Source organism: Oncorhynchus kisutch, linkage group LG3 (genome assembly GCF_002021735.2).
Source record: "Oncorhynchus kisutch isolate 150728-3 linkage group LG3, Okis_V2, whole genome shotgun sequence".
In the NCBI taxonomy this organism is placed as follows: Eukaryota; Metazoa; Chordata; class Actinopteri; order Salmoniformes; family Salmonidae; genus Oncorhynchus; species Oncorhynchus kisutch.
Window position 1 is genome coordinate 54,138,659 of NC_034176.2, and position 17,453 is coordinate 54,156,111.

At 40.2% G+C, this 17,453-nt stretch overlaps 1 protein-coding gene across 3 annotated transcripts in view; it reads left to right on the forward strand.

Moving 5' to 3' along the window:
• The first annotated feature begins 352 nt into the window (after window positions 1–352).
• LOC109884839 (kinesin-like protein KIFC3) overlaps window positions 353–17,453 on the forward strand; it is a 71,258-nt gene continuing 54,157 nt past the window's right edge. For 2 of the 3 annotated variants that reach the window (XM_031808226.1, XM_020476758.2), the window contains exon 1: window positions 374–971. The gene's annotated coding sequence lies outside the window, so the exon portion shown is untranslated. Of the gene's footprint in view, window positions 972–17,453 lie in introns of all 3 variants that reach the window. The other variant, XM_031808258.1, reaches the window with a different exon arrangement.

Consider the following 17,453-nt stretch of genomic DNA (forward strand, 5'->3'; position numbering starts at 1 on the left):
GTGTGCCAGCCCCTATAGATCAGAGCTGTGGTAAACTAAAGGCGACAACGTGATTATTTGATATACATCTTTAATGCTCTCATGATTTGCATTAAGACCACTGGTTGGTAATTAAGACGTTTCAGAGCATAGTGACAACTGTTTTGCTTGAGTTTTGAGCTTTTGACTGGTCTGCTAAACAGGATATTAGCGTGAGTAAACCACAGCACAGATCAGTAAAAAAAATGCATTCATTGTGCTATAGTTTTTTGGACCAATGAGAAAGTCAAGGGAACAAGTTGAGGGAAAATATATTCTGTTGACAAATATAATTTGCGAGTCCACAACAACCGGATGTTCCGGTTTTTAGGTTAAATGGAATGAGAGCCTGTGACACGACTTCCGCTTTTGAACGTTAGCAAGGCGTTACTCCAGTTTAACTCCGCATCCACATTTACTGGATTGGTGGAACAGAGCAGAAGATAACCGTCTGGGAACTCGAAAATAACCTTGGTCAAATCATGACCTCGGTCATTGGGAACGTTGAAGCTCTTTCGAAAGATGTCCAAGTTCCCGACTTGGAATTCCGACGTGGATGACCGTTCAAAACAATTTTTCCCATTCTGAGCTTGTCTTTTCCCGAGTACATAGTTGTCTTGAACGCACTAAAGTCAGAAGTCTGAGATTTCCGAGTTGGTTTGAACGCGACAATGTCTGACCTACGTCACGGTCTCTGAAGCGCTGTCAGCTGGTGAATTCCACTCCAAATCGCGAGGAGACTTGACTTTCGGCCGTAGCCGGAAAAAAAAAAAAACTTAACGGAAATATTTGCTCCACTGAACTCTAGATAGGCTACTTCGGGGTTTTGGACTCCACAACACAGTCCAACCGATTTTTGATTGAGACTCTTGATGTGAGGTTGATTTATTTGGTCAATTCTGGAAATTTACGGATAAAATAACAAGGCGAGGTTTCGCGTGTTGGACCGAGAGGTAAGAGTTACAAACTTTGCACTATTTTCCTTTTTCTCTAGCACATTGTTTGCTTTCCATTTCGCAATTTATAGTAAATTGTTTGTCAAATTTGCACACACAATAAGTTGTAGTTGCCTTGTCAATAATGTTGGTTTGTATTAACAATTTTTTCAAACCGCGAGTTGCACACTGATGTGGTCGTGCTGTTTTAATTAGTGATATTGACTATCAATATTAGGCTACTTTGCAAGGCACCCTAGACTACAGCCCAAAGCCACATTATCAAATTGCCTCGTTTTGTTTTCGGTGTTTACAGAAAATGGCAACGGAGCACATCCAATTCACTGAAAACAGCCGTGGTTCACACCATTCCAGCCGTTTCCACGCTTGTAAAAAAGCCTCTTCTGTCAAAAGAAAATGTTCCCAGCGTTTTCATTTCAGTGCTGAGCTGTGCGACAGTGCACGGGGTTAGTGTGTGTGTGCGCGCGCGCCCACTCGTATAAAATATAAATATCACACATTACATTACACACACGGTGTCTTCAGAAAGTATTCAGACCCCTTGACATTTTCCACATTTTGTTACAGCCTAATTCTATAAATGATTCAGTAGTATTTTTCTCTTATCGATCTATACACAATACCCCACAATGACAAAAAAAATCTGGTTTATATAATTTTTTCCCCCTAATTTATAAAATACTGAAATCACATTTATATACAGTAACCAGTCAAAGTTTGGACACACCTACTCATTCAAGGGTTTTTCTTTATTTTACTATTTTCTACATTGTAGAATAATAGTGAAGACTAACTGAAATGGCACATGGAACATGTAGTAACCAAAAATATATTTGAGATTCTTCAAAGTAGCCACCCTTTGCCTTTATAACAGCTTTGCAGAGTCTGGGGTCTTGAGCGCTCTGGAGTAAATCAAATCAAACTTTATTTGTCACACGTGCCGAATACAGCAAGTGTAGACCTTACTGTGAAATTCTTACCTACAAGCCCTTAACCAAAAGTGCAGTTCAAGAAGAGTTAAGAAAATAATGACCTAATAAACTAAAGTTAAAAAAAATAAACAATGACAATGTAAGTAGTCCGGTGGCCATTTGATTAATTGTTCAACAGTTTTATGGCTTGGGAGTAGAAGCTCTTAAGAAGCCTTTTGGTCCTAGATGTGGCGCTCTGGTACTGCTTCCCGTGCGGTAGTGTGGGAGACGTGTTGTTGCCTACCCTTAAAACCTAGGGGTAGCCTGTCAGGAAGTCCAGGTTCCAGTTGCAGAGGGATGTGTTTAGTCCCAGGGTCCTTAGCTTAGTGATGAGCTTCGTGGGCACTATGGTGTTGACTACAGCTCAGTGTTCAATGAACAGCATTCTCACATAGGTGTTCCTTTTGTCCAGGTGGGAAAGGGCAGTGTGGAGTGCGTTTGAGATTGCTTCATCTGTGGATCTGTTGGGACGGTATGCAAATTGGAGTGTTTCTCGGGTATCTGGTTTTCATCAAGGATATGTCTGTACTTTACTCCGTTCATCTTTGCCTCGATCCTGACTAGTCTCTCAGTCCCTGCAGCTGAAAAACATCACCAAAGCATGATGCTGCCACCGACATGCTTCACCGTAGGGATGGTCCCAGGCTTCCTCCAGAGAATCTTGTTTCTCAGTCAGTCCTTTACGTGCCTTTTGGCAAACTCCACACAGACTGTCGTGCCTTTTACTGAGGAGTGACTTGAGTCTGGTCACTCTACCATAAAGTCCTGATTGGTGGAGTGCTGCCGAGATGGTTGTCCTTCTGGAAGTTTCTCCCATCTCAATAAAGGAAATCTGGAGGTTTGTCAGAGTGACCACCGGGTTCTTAGTCACCTCCCTGACCAAGGTCCTTCTCCCCCAATTGCACAGTTTGGCCAGACAGCCAGCTCTAGGAAGAGTCTTGGTGGTTCCAAACTTCTTCCAGTTTGGTACCTTCAATTCTGCAGAAATGTTTTGGTACCCTTCCCCAGATTTGTGCCTCGACACAATCCTGTCTCGTCGGAGCTCGACTGACAATTCCTTTAACCTCATGGCTTGATTTTTGCTCTGATATGCACAGTCAACTGTGGGACCTTTTTAAATAGACAGGTGTGTGCCTTTCCAAATCAAGTCCAATCAATTGAATTTGCCACAGGTGGACTCCAATGAAGTTGTAGAAACATCTCAAGGATGACCAATGGAAACAGGATGCACCTGAGCTAGTACGTATGTAATTTAGTTATTTCTGTTTGTTGAGAGAGACCAGGGTGTGTCTTGTCTTTACAGACCGTGCCAATGAATGAATGTATAAACTTGTATTTTTAGATCATTTATGAGTTATTACAGACAAGTGTCAGGGATAGCGATCTTGATTTGGCATCGGAGCAGATTTTCTACACGCTGGGTAATGGAGAGCCTGTTGATTGTTACAAATCTTGCTTCAGGAATAACTAAGTCTGTGTAACATCCTTCCCCTCTTACTGTTAGAAAATGTAATAGCTCAATGTGGGGCAGACTTATTTTGACAGACCACTGTTTTTAAAAGCCCTCCCAGTTGTTACTGCACCAGAGGGGGCTGTGTTTGTAAAATACATACCGCTAGAGCACAGGGAGTACAGGGACATTCCATGACAGAATGTGACTCAATGTTCCCTACAGTACCACTCCTCGCGTCATCACTGGCATGGCATTCCAGAGGCAGGAGTCATGAGCAGAACAAATTGACCCTACCCCTCTCTGTTAGACTTGCATAGCTGAGAAAAATTATGCAGCTTTAATTCAATTTCATGTTGATGTGAGGGAAGATGGTCAGGGCATGTCGGCTAAGTCTCTAGCTGTTCGGACAGTTATTGTGGGAACTGCTTAGACAGTTCATATGTTATGTTGTACTCCCATAGATGGAGACACAATTCTGCCCCATACAACACCTGTTCTGCCAGTCACATTCTGTCAAAGGTCCCCAAAGTGCACACATCCCTGGGTCGCTCTTCTTTTCAGTTCGCTGCAGCTAGCGACTGGAATGAGCTGCAACAAACACTCAAACTGGACAGTTTCATCTCTTATCCTGGTCCCCCAAGCACGGTATAGTTGGACAGGACACCAGTGTAGGCTGGGAGGGTGTGGAGACAGAGAGCAGACACACACACAGTCTGTGGTTTCCGGACGATGGGCTGGTTGAGTCACAGGCTGTAAAGAGAATAAGAGACTACTCGTGGAAATTACATGTCATGCAGAGTGATTATATAGCTCCAACCGTGTGTGTGTGCGTAGCTACTAGCTACACATCAGAAAATGTATTCCATAAAATATTTGCCCAAGACACTGTATAGGGAAATCTGTTCCGAAACGTGCCATGTCTGTGTTTGCACAAAAGTGCGTGAGCTCACACATGAGGATAGTGTTTGTTTTTGCATCACAGTCAGTCTCTGGTTTGGTGCTCTATTGTAGGCTGTTTGTTAAATAAGTCCTGGATGGTTTGACTTGTTTTGCTGCGGTAGTGGAGATGAGGTTAGGGAGTGGGGCGTGTGAACCACTTTTTTCCCTTTCATCATATAAAGGATGGCATGTTGTGACTTCTCCATGCATTCAGGCATTATGTAACTGCTCTGATTGGAAGCATATTATTATAGAATGTGAACATTACCAGATAACCAGTAGGTGGTGCTGTTTGCTGCAGTGTCTGTCACATAGATGGACTACAATCTCTTGGCACTGATGTTGGTTAGCCTACATGGATGGCATGCTCAGGTTCGAAGTTACCCTTTGGCACAGATCTAGGATCAGTTTATCTTCCCACAATTCGTTATGAGGTGAATCACAAAACTGACCACGAGGGGGTCCAATCCGGCCCCTGGGTGTTTTTTTGTTGTTGAGTGAAATATACTTTTTCAGGGAGCATCTGCAATTCAAAAATGATTGATTAAGTACTATTTTATTTGTTGCACATTTTGATGGTGAGGAAATGCAACCAATTTTCAATGCGGCCCTCCGGACCTCATTGAAGACTGAATGCGGCCCCTGTGTCAAAATTAGTTTGACACCCCTGATCTAGGGAAACTGACAACTTCATCCTACTTAGTCTCATGGTCATTTCAACACAACTGTTAAATCAGATTAGATTCTGAACAAGAGAAGATGTGGAAACGACAGCAGAGCCTCAGTTCAGCTGTAGCTAATCTGGCCCAATTAAACTGTGTATGAAAGAGGGGTAGATTTTATATTAGGAAATGTTCATGCCATGTTGCCCACAGCGGATTACTGCCGAACTTCATTCTGCATGTTAATGTCTAAAAGACACAGTAAGAAAATGGCTAGGCTATTTTAAGTGTGAGCATGGGTTAGAACATTACACTATATCAGGGGTGTCAAACATACGGCCTGCGGGTGGTTTGAGTAAATAAATTAAAAAGTTTGTTTTCTGGGTGGAACAAACTCAATATACTTTTAAAATGACAGTGAGTGTCTCTTATTCCAAAAACGATAGCTAGAGGACAATTCTTTTGTACATTTTGACAACAAGCAAATGTAACCCATTTTCATTGCGGCCCTCCGGACCTTGTTGAAGACCAAGTGCGGTCCCCATGCAAAATGAGTCCTAGACCCCTGCACTATATACACGCTCAATTACACTGAAACAAAACCCACACACATACACTACATATGTGCACACACATACACTTTTACACTCATCATATGCTGCTACTCTTATTCTTACTACTCTGACTCTTATTATATATTATATATCCTGATGCCTATTTTAATTCTCTTGTTAGTATTTTTCTTTTTTATTATACTCAACAAAAATATAATCGCAACATGTAAAGTAGTGATGCACCGATATTACATTTTTGGCCGATACCGATATCTGATTTTCCTTGCCAAAAAAAATGATACCGATATTTAACATTTTGCTGCCTTTTAAGCATTCTAGAACAGTTGAATAGTTAGACCGCTTTGTCCATGTGTGTGTTAAGGCACTGGATCTAAGTGCAAGAGGCATCACTACAGTCCCTGGTTCAAATCCAGGCTGTATCACATCTGGCCGTGATTGGGAGTCACATAGGGCGGCCCAGCGTCGACCGGGCTTGGCCGGGGAATTTATTCTTAACTGACTTTACTAGTTAAATAAAGGTTACACACACACCACACTGACCAAAACATTATTTTGTTGGCATTTACTTATATATCCCAATTACCAGTAAAACATCATCAAAACCTATTTCACTTACTTGCTGTGCTGTTTCGTTGTTCATTTGTTCAGTCGTTTCATTCTCAACAAGGATTTCTATGGAACGCCGTTTGGGTCTTTGCGTGTCAAAAAAGGTATTATTTGACGTGTCAAATAACACTATTTGACCAATCAGGACCTGAATGACTGCACATCACATTCATACATTTTTTACGTAGTTATTACACATTGATTACACTATCACTCGTATTTCATGTCACAGCGATTTATCGATACGTATGCTATGATGCTGGTAAAGTTGTCTCATGCTCCTACAGTGTTGGTCATAAAAAAAGCTAGCTAGCTCATGGATGCAAACAATGTTCTTCCCCAAAACATAGCAAAATTACACATGTTTCAGTAGCTATATAGTTAGCTATAAGCTATAAGTTCAGCAAATTCCACTACTGTGCCTAATCCTTATTGTGGCTAGCTTCGCAACACGTATCCCAGTCCGGTCGAGCCTCACTAGCCAGATGAAGCTAGCTGGCTGCTGATAACGTTAGCTTTTGGCAAAAGGGTTAAGTAGCTGGCTAGTTATTTATTTTCATGACCTGAAGTTCAGTTTCAATAGGCGAACAAGTGGCAATCTAGCTAATACTTACTCACAATGATTCCTAAATCATTGCTAAGAATAACAGAAATGACAGCAGTTTCTACTGGTCATTGTTTTCAGGCTGGTTGTATTGGTTCTAGCTAGGTACCAAGCTAAAGCTAGCTACCCCAGAAGTTGCGGTCGAACAAATTATGCTTTATTACCAATGTGGTGTTTTAAACACATTGTTCACATCGTGTTTGTGGACTGTTTTGTACAGCTTTGACAGTGCTACTGTATCTTTTTGACACCCAAAGACCCAAACGACGTTCCATAGTATGTATGTTGTGAAGCTAATAGCAGTGACGCTATACTGTCTAACTCCGGTAGGGCAACATCAGAAAAATAGCGCACTTGGTAGTGTTAACCGGTGCTCAACCAGTCAGCGAACACCAATATCACCCACGACAGAGAACGGTTGATTGTCAAGGGTAATGAATACCATTATCTTGGCTTTAATGGATTTTGCCTTTGAGTTGTCTCGCTGAAATTTTGTTACTCTTTCTAATGACTGCTTTACTTGTTGACTGCTCAATCCATACAGCAGACATTGTGGGCTAGTTTAGGAATGCTGTGTTGCACATATAGTGCAAAATTTTACGTGGCGTAATTACATCAGGTATCTTTGTTATATGGGTATGCACGTCAGCTTTGACATCGGTTTTGCACATCAGGTGTTAAACTAGACATCGGCCGATTCCGATATGTTCACCAACTATATTGTGTGTTACTAATGTAAAGTGTTGATCCCATGTTTCGTGAGCTGAAATAAAATAACCCAGAAATGTGTTTACATCCCTGTTAGTGAGCATTTCTCCTTTGCTAAAATAATCCAGCCACCTGGCAGGTTTGGCATATCAATACGCTAATGAAAAATCATGATCATGTGCACCTTGTGCTGGGAGCAATAAAAGGACACTCTAAAATGTGCAGTTTTGTCACACAACACAATGCCACATGTTGAGGGAGCGTGCGGGTGGCATGCTGACTGCAGGAATGTCCACCAGAGATGTTGCCAGACAATTTCATGTTGATTTCTCTACCATAAGCCACCTCCAATGTGATTTTAGAGAATTTAGCAGTATGTCCAACCGGCCTCACAACCGCAGACCACGTGTAACCATGCCAGCCCAGGACCTCCATCTGGCTTCTTCACCTGCGGGATTGTCTGAGACCAGCCACCCGGACAGCTGATGAAACGGAGTAGTATTTCTCTCTGTAATTAAGCCCTTTTGTGGGGGAAAAACTCATTCTGATTGGCTGGGCCTGGCTCCCCAGTGGGTGGGCCTATGCCCACCCATGGCTGAGTCCCTGCCCAGTCCATATGAAATAGATTAGGGCCTAATAAATTTACTGATTTCCTTGCATGAACTGTCAGTGAAATTGTTGTTTTTATATTTTTGTTCAGTATATAATCCTTATCATTGGGAAGGGCTTAACTGTAACGTCAACTGTTGTATTCGGCGCTTTGATTTGATTTTCCTTGCCTAGCCTTTCCGCGAGGCATCACAAGCAGTAGGTTAGAGAGTGAAAGTATGGAGAGACAGGCTGTGTTCTGGAGAGACAGGCTGTGTTCTGAGGAGACAGGCTGTGTTCTGAGAAGACTGGAGGTGTGTGTGTCGGGGCTGGGAATTGCCAGGGACCTCCTGATACGATATGTATTGTGATTCTGCCAATGCTGTATGTATTGCGATTGTATTCATCTTTTGCGATTTGATGTTCCAAACATATTACGCACTAGACGAGAGAGCATTAAGAATTTAGTTTTGATCAGTCATGGGAATAAAAGTGAGAAAAAAAAACATGCTGGCTCACTAAAAAGATGGAGAACAAGCTGCAGCATGAAAAATACTGTAGTTCTGGAGCAGGTACGCTTTTGACTAGATGGGATTTAGCTTTAGTCAGATTTGGCTTTTTGCAGCAGGTTAGCGGAACTTGCATAGCAGGTTAGGATAATTAACGTAGCAGGTTGGGAAAATTTAAGTTAAGATTAGAAGAAGGGTTAGTCTCATAATGAAACGGGCTTCCCTAATATGGGAAGCCTGGCGAAGTCCATGGTAGAAAGATGGCTAAATAGGGGTGGGAACCCAGTGTAAATCAGTGATACCTCGCAACTCATCAATAAAATGCCTTTCTTGGGGGCAGCAGTGCGTGTGGGTGGCCAGGAAATCGTAGATTAAAACCCCATCAAAAGATGATGTATGTCAATTTTGTGTATAGAGCACACTTCTGGCAAGGGAGGTGTGACAACGAAATGATTTTGGAGGAATGGCAACGCACAGAATAGGGTTAGCCAGAATTTCCCAAAATTCAATTTAAGGTTAATTTGACAAAAGTTATATCCCTTCTAGCCAAGCCCCGCAGGTACATCCAACCTAGCATTTTTTACAAATCGATAATTGGAGTCAAAGTATTACCATAATATCGACCAAAATAATATTACGATATGAAACTATATACATTTGAAGTCTGAAGTTTACATACACTTTAGACAAATACATTTAAACTCAGTTTTTCACAGTTCCTGACATTTAATCCTAAATATTCCCTGTTTTAGGTCAGTTAGGATCACCACTTTATTTTAAGAGTGTGAAATGTCCGAATAATAGTAGAGAATGATTTCAGCTTTTATTTATTTCATCACATTCCCAGGGGGTCAGAAGTTTACATACACTCAATTAGTATTTGGTAGCATTGCCTTTAAATTGTTTAACTTGGGTCAAACGTTTCGGGTAGCCTTCCATAAGCTTCCCACAATAAGTTGGGTGAATTTTGGCCCATTGCTCCTGACAGAGCTGGTGTGACTGAGTCAGGTTTGTTGGCCTCCTTGCTCACACATGCTTTTTCAGTTCTGCCCACACATTTTATATGGAATTGAGGTCAGGGCTTTGTGATGGCCACTCCAATACCTTGACTTTATTGTCCTTAAGCCATTTTGCCACAACTTTGGCAGTATGCTTGGGGTCATTGTCCATTTGGAAGACCCATTTGCGACCAAGCTTTAACTTCCTGACTGATGTCTTGAGATGTTGCTTCAATATATCCACACCATTTTCCTACCTCATGATGCCTTCTATTTTGTTAAGTGCACCAGTCCCTCCTGCAGCAAAGCATTCCCACAACATGATGCTGCCACCCACATACTTCACGGTTGGGAAAGGTGTTCTTCGGCTTGCAAGCCTGCCCCTTTTTCCTCCAAACATAATGATGGTCATTATGACCAAACAGTTATATTTTTGTTTCATCACACCAGAGGACATTTCTCTAAAAAGTACGATCTTTGTCCCCATGTGGAGTGGCAAACCATAGTCTGGCTTTTTTATGGCGGTTTTGGAGCAGTGGCTTCTTCCTTGCTCAGCGGCCTTTCAACTGAAGTCGATATAGGACTCGTTTTACTGTGGATCTAGATACTTTTGTACCTGTTTCCTCCAGCATCTTCACAAGGTCCTTTGCTGTTCTAGGATGATTTGCGCTTTTCGCACCAAAGTACGTTCATCTCTAGGAGACAGAACGCGTCTCCTTCCTGAGCGGTATGACGGAGGCATGGTCCCATGGTGTTTATACTTGCATACTGTTGTTTGTACAGATGAACATGGTACCTTCAGGTGTTTGGAAATTGCTCCCAATGATGAACCAGACTTGTGGAGGTCTACATTTTTTTAAAGAATTATAAGTAAAAAAATCTGTCTAAACAATTGTTGGAAAAATGTCTTGTCATTCACAAAGTAGATGTCCTAACTGACTTGCCAAAACTATAGTTTGTTAACAAGAAATTTGTGGAGTGGTTGAAAAACAAGTTTAAATGACTCCAACCTAAGTGCATGTAAACTTCCGACTTAATCTGTATGTATTGCGATTCGATAATGTGATTTGTATTTTTTTTGCTATTTGATGTTCCAAACATATTGAGCACTAAATAGTGCATTCGGAAAGTATTCAAACCCCTTGAGGTTTTCCACATTTTGTTAGCTTTATTCTAAAATTGATTTAAATATGTTTTTCCACATCAATCTACACACTACTGTGTGTATACCATGTATAGTGTGTTTTGAAAATCTATTCAAATTAACCATCACATTTACAATAAGAATTCAGACCCTTTACTGTACATTGTTGAAGCTTCTTTGGCAGCAATTACAGCCTTGTAGCATCATACCCAAGAAGACAAGTTTGGCACACCTGTGTTTGGGGAGTTTCTCCCATGGTTGGATGGGGAGTGTCGCTGCACAGCTATTTTCAGGTCTCTCCAGAGATGTTAGATCGGGTACAAGTCCGGGCTGTGGCTAGGCCACACCAGGATATTCAGAGACTTGTCCTTGATGAAAACCTGCATTGTGTTGGCTGTGTGCTTAGGGTCGTTGTCCTGTTAGACTGGGGCGAAGGGTCACCTTCCAAGGTCCTGAGTGCTCTGGAGCAGGTTTTCATCAAGGATCTCTTTTTACTTTGCTCCGTTCATCTTTGCCTCGATCCTGACTAGACTCCCTGTCGCTGAAAAACATTCCCACAGTATGATGCTGCCACCACCATGCGTCACAGTAGGGATGGTGCCAGGTTTCATGGCATTCAGGCCAAAGAGTTCAATCCTGTTTTCATCAGACTAGAGAATCTTGTTTTTCATGGTCTGAGAGTCCTTTAGATGCCGTTTGGCAAACTCCACACGGACTGTCATGTTCCTTTTACTGAGGAGTGGCTTCCATCTGTCCAGTCTACTGCAGAGATGGTTGTTCTTCTGGAAGGTTCTCCCATCTCCATAGAGGAACTCTGAAGCTCTGTCAAGAGTGGCCATTGGGTTCTTTGTCACCTCCCTGACCAAGGCCATTCTTCCCCGATTGCTTAGTTTGGCCTGGGCGGCCAGCTCTAGGAAGAGCCTTGGTGGTTCCAAACTTCTTCCATTTAAGAATGGCCACTGTGTTCTTGGGGACCTTCCATGCCGCAGACAATTTTTGGTTATGTTCCCCAGATCTGTGCCTTGATACAATCCTGTCTCGGAGCTCTACGGACAATTCCTTCGACCTCATGTCTTGGTTTTTGCTCTGACATGCACTGTCAACTGTGGGACCTTATATAGACAGGTGTGTGCCTTTCCAAATCATGTCCAATCAATTGAATTTAGCACAGGTGGACTCTAATCAAGTTGTAAAACATCTGAAGGATGATCAATGGAAACAGAATACACCAAAGCTCAATTGAGTATCATAGCAAACGGTCTGAATACTTATGTATATAAGGTATTTCAGTTTTTTATTTTAATACATTTGCAAAAATTTCTAAACATGTTTTCGCTTTGTTATTATGGGATATTGTGTGTAGATTCATGAGAAAAATCTAATCAATTTTAAAACAAGGCTGTAACGTAAAAAAAAATGTTGGGAAGGGGTCTGAATACTTTCTGAGTGCACTGTACATTGTTTTGTTTTCCTACTATCTGACAGCTTAGCTGTAGTGTTAGGGTAGATGCCCGCTCAGTGGAGCTCAAATGTTATTGAGTTGCAGTGATATTAGTTTACATAGCCAGCTAACAAGTTGCTTTTTTTTAACCTGTTTCCAACGATGCAATTAATTTGGATCTGTCCCCGTTTCATAACTTATCAGCTAACATTGGCAACATTTGTAGTTAGTCTGTCAGGCAAGAAAACAAGAGTTGGGGTGGCACATTGTGCTTCGCTCGTGATGCTGTCACTTGATCGACTCAACCTGTTTGGCTAAATTTCACAGTGTCATCTTTGTAATATTTTACTTTCAACAACCTAAATATATAAACAATAGTTGTGTTGAATCTGTAAACTGTTGGTACATACTTTGACTTCTTACCATCTGTGAAAAGTATCCTGACCTTGGTGCTTGAAGTGTGTACCGTATATTAAAGGTTGACCGATTTTAATCGGAATGGTCGATTTCAAGTTTTCATAACAATTTGCATTTTCGGATGCCGATTGCATTCCATGAGGAAACTGTGTGGCCGGCTGACCAACTGTTACGCGAGTGCAGCAAGGAGCCAAGGTAAGTTGCTAGCTAGCATTAAACTTATCTTATAAAAAACAATCTTCACATAATCACTGATATTACTAGGTTAACTAGCTTGTCCTGCATTGCATATAATCAATGCGGTGTCTGTTAATTTGTCATTGACTCTGTCTACTTCACCAAATTGGGGATTTAACAAAAGCGCATTTGTGAAAAAAGCACCATCGCTGCACGAATGTACCTAACCATACACATGAATTCCTTTCTTAAAATCAATACACAGAAGTATTTTTTTAAACCTGCACATTTAGTTAAAATAAATTCATGTTAGCAGGCAATATTAGCTAGGGAAATTGTCACTTCTCTTGCATTCATTGCACGCAGAGTCAGGGTATATGCAGCAGTTTGGGCCGCCTGGCTCGTCGCGAACTAATTTGATATGTACATCATTATGACATAAAATTGAAGGTTGTGCAATGTAACAGGATTATTTAGACTTAGGGTTGCCACCCATTCCATAAAATACAGAACGGTTACGTATTTCACTGAAAGAATAAACGTTTTGTTTTTGAAATGATAGTTTACGGATTTGACCATATTAATGACCAAAGGCTCATATATTTCTGTGTTTATTATAATTAAGTCTATGATTTGATAGAGCAGTCTGACTGAGCGGTTGTAGGCAGCAGCAGGCTCGTAAGCATTCATTCAAACTTTACTGCATTCACCAGCAGCTCTTTGCAATGCTCTGTTTATGACTTCAAGCCTTTCAACTCCTGAGATTGGCTGGCAATACTAAAGTGCCTATTAGTGCATCCAATAGTCAAAGGTATATGAAATTCAAATGGTATAGAGAGAAATAGTCCATTATTCCTATAATAACTACAAAAAGTACTTCTTAAACTTCTTAACTGGGAATATTGAACCACCAGCTTTCATAAGTTCTGAGCAAGGAACTTGTGTTATCTTTTTTACATGGCACATATATATTGCACTTACTTTCTTCTCCAACACTTTTTGCATTATTTAAACCACATTGAGCATGTTTCATTATTTATTTGAGAACAAATAGATTTTATTTCTGTATTATATTAAGTTAAAATAGTGTTCATTGTTCATTCAGTATTGTTGTAATTGTCATTATTACAAATAAATATATAAATAAAAATGACCGATTAAAAAAAAAAATATATATATATATATATATATAATAATTTTTTTAATCGGTATCGGCTTTTTTTGGTCATCCAATAAACGGTATCGCCGTTGAAAAATCATAATCGGTCGACCTCTACCGTATATAGCCTTTTTGGTTAGAATATGATCCATCTATTCATGAACGTCTTTTTGTGTCCTCTATCCTGTCTAATTATCCATCAGTCTGGCATACATATGCACACCATGAACTGGGAAACAATCTGGTTACTAACTAAGGGCTTCATAAAGTTATGTTGATTGTAAGTGCTCTATAGCATCATGATGATACTGTGTGGGGTGGAATTGGAGGCGTGTAACAAACACAATTTATTATGGAAAATAAGTAACTATTAGGAAGAGTGTGTGTATGGTTGACATAAAGAGAGAGTGAGAGGGATGATGTTCCTGACCACAATTGAATCTTATTTGTTGCTCTCTCTCCCTCTGTTAGTCTGTTCCTCAAGGTCAGTAAAAGCAAGGGAATTGATGTGGAGAGTCGGGGCTCAGCAGCAGGGAGGAAGAGGAGTTTAGAGATGATAGGAGGGATAGAAAATGGAGCGAGGGAACATGGAGAGGAAGAGGAGGAAGCAGAGGCAAAGCACAGCCGAGAGGGAGCCTACATTTCCATGGAGTTCCACCATTCACTCTTGTACCACAGAGTGAATGTACCACTAAACTTTGGGTCAAAAGTTTACAGTTGCAGGGGTTTATGAGTTGTTATTAAAAGTGCTCTTTCTACATTTTGTCAGTCTATACTAAATTTAATTATCAAAAAAAAATTAAATAGTCGCTGAATAGTTATTACAGAATCGTTGTCAATCAAATAGCCTACTTTGTGGGTTTTCAAATACTTTCTGAATATTGTCCATTGGTCACATTTTGGATAGTATTTTTATTAATTATATGTAAATAATATTTAGAACTATAATGTTATACTTGGTACATTGAATAATTTAGGCAAGTGTACTACAATTTAAATATTCTAGGATTTTTTTGTTAATTCTTTTTGATAGTGTCTTTACACAATGAAAGAGTGAGGTTTTTCTTATTGAGATGAATGTGGTGTCATATTAAAACTTCTTAGGGCTGCAATCCCGTTAACGGGATGATATGACAACAGCCAGTGAAAGTGCAGGGCGCCAAATTCAAAACAGGAATCTCATAATTAAAATTCCTCAAACATACATGTATCTTATACCATTTTAAAGGTAATCTTGTTGTTAATCCCACCACAGTGTCCGATTTCAAATAGGCTTTACAGCGAAAGCACCACAAAGAATTGTTAGGTGACCATCAACTCACAGAAAAACCCAGCCATTTTTTCAGTCACAAAAAGCACAAATAGAGAAAATGAATCACTAACCTTTGATCTTCATCAGATAACACTCATAGGACTTCATGTTACACAATACATGTATGTTTTGTTTGATAAAGTTAATATACAAAAATCTCAGTATATATTGGCGCGTTACGTTCACTAGTTCCAAAAACATCCGGTGATATTGCAGAGAGCCACATCATTTTACAGAAATACTCATTATAAATGTCGATAAATACAATTGTTAGACATGGAAATATAGATATACCTCTCCTTAATGCAACCGCTGTGTCAGATTTTAAAAAAACTTTACGGGAAAAAGCAAACCAAGTAATAATCTGCGACGGCGCTCAGAAAATAAATAAAATTATCAACAGAAATCACATTATAAATATTCCCTTACCTTTGGATGTTCTTCATCAGAATGCACTCCCAGGAATCCTAGTTCCACAATAAATGCTTGATTTGTACGATAATGTCCATTTATTTATGTCCAAGTAGCTACTTTTGTTAGCGCGTTTAGTACACAAATCCAAACGCTCGTGCAGGTCCATCCGAACGTCGGATGAAAACTTCAAGTTATATTACAGGTCGAAGAAACTTGTCAAACTGATTCTATACTTAGTCTTTAGGATGTTATCATAAATCTTCAATAAAGTTCCAACCGGAGAATTCCTGTCTGTAGAGAAGCCATGGAACGCAGGTCGCTATCCTGTGTAATGCGTGTGACCAGGACCTGGCTCTCTACCAGACCACTGACTCAAAAAGCTCCCATCCGGCTCCACAACACAGTAGAAGCCACATTTAAAGTTTCTAAAGACTGTTGACATCTAGTGGAAGCCCTAGAAAGTGCAACTTTATCCATATCCCACTGTGTATTCAATAGGGGCTGGGTTGAAATTCGACCAACCTCAGATTTTCCACTTCCTGTTTGGATTTCTTCTCAGGTGTTTACCTGCCATATGAGTTCTGTTATACTCAGACATCATTCAAACAGTTTTAGAAACTTCAGAGTGTTTCCTATCCAATACTAATAATATGCATATATTAGCAACTGGGACTGAGGAGCAGGCCGTTGACTCTGGGCACCTTTCGTCCAAGCTACTCAATACTGCCCCTGCAGCCATAAGAAGTTAAAGAAGAGCTTGTGTTCTTAAAAATAAGTTGTAATTATTTGTTCATTTTTTAGCTATCTCTGATTTGAAATGTGAGAAAATGAGCTTTATCTTGAAAATTCTCAGGTCGACATTCCTGCAGTTAGCATTCCAATTGCACACTCCCTGAACATGAGACATCTGTTGTGACAAAACTGCACATTTTAGACTGGCCTTTTATTGTCCCCAGTACAAGGTGCACCTGTGTAACGATCACACTGTTTAATCCGCTTCTTGGTATGCCACACTTGTCAGAAGGATGGATTGTTTTGGCAATGGAGAAATGCTCACTAGCAGGGATGTAAACAAATTTGTGCACAACATTTTAGAGAAATAAGCTTTTTCTGTATAAAACATTTCTGGGATCTTTTATTTCACTTCATAAAACATTGAGATGGTTTGGGATGAGATGGACCGCAGAGTGAAGGAAAAGCAGCCAACAAGTGCTCTGCATATGTGGGAACTCCTTCAAGACTGTTCCAGGTGAAGCTGGTTGACAGAATGTCAAGAGTGTGCAAAGCTGTCAAAGGTGGCTACTTTGAAGAATCTCAAATATTAAAAACTATTTAGATGTATCACTTTGTTGGTTACTACATAATTCCATGTGTTATTTCATTAGTGTTGATGTCTTCACAATTGTTATACAATGTAGAAAATAGTCAAAAGAAGAAAAAAAACTTGAATGTGTAGGTTTGTCCAAACTTGACTGGTACTGTATGCACACTATCGTTCAAAAGTTTGGGGTCACTTAGAGATGTCTTTGTTTTTGAAAGAAACACATTTATTTGTCCATTTAAAATAAGATCAAATTGATCAGAAATACAATGTAGACATTGTTGTAAATGACTTGTCGCTGGAAACTGCTTTAAAAAAAAAAAAAGATTTAATGGATATCTACATAGGCGTACAGAGGCCCATTATCAGCAACCATCACTCCTGTGTTCCAATGGTACGTTGTGTTAGCTAATCCAAGTTTATCATTTTAAAAGGCTAATTGATCACTAGAAAATACTTTTGCAATTATGTTAGCACAGCT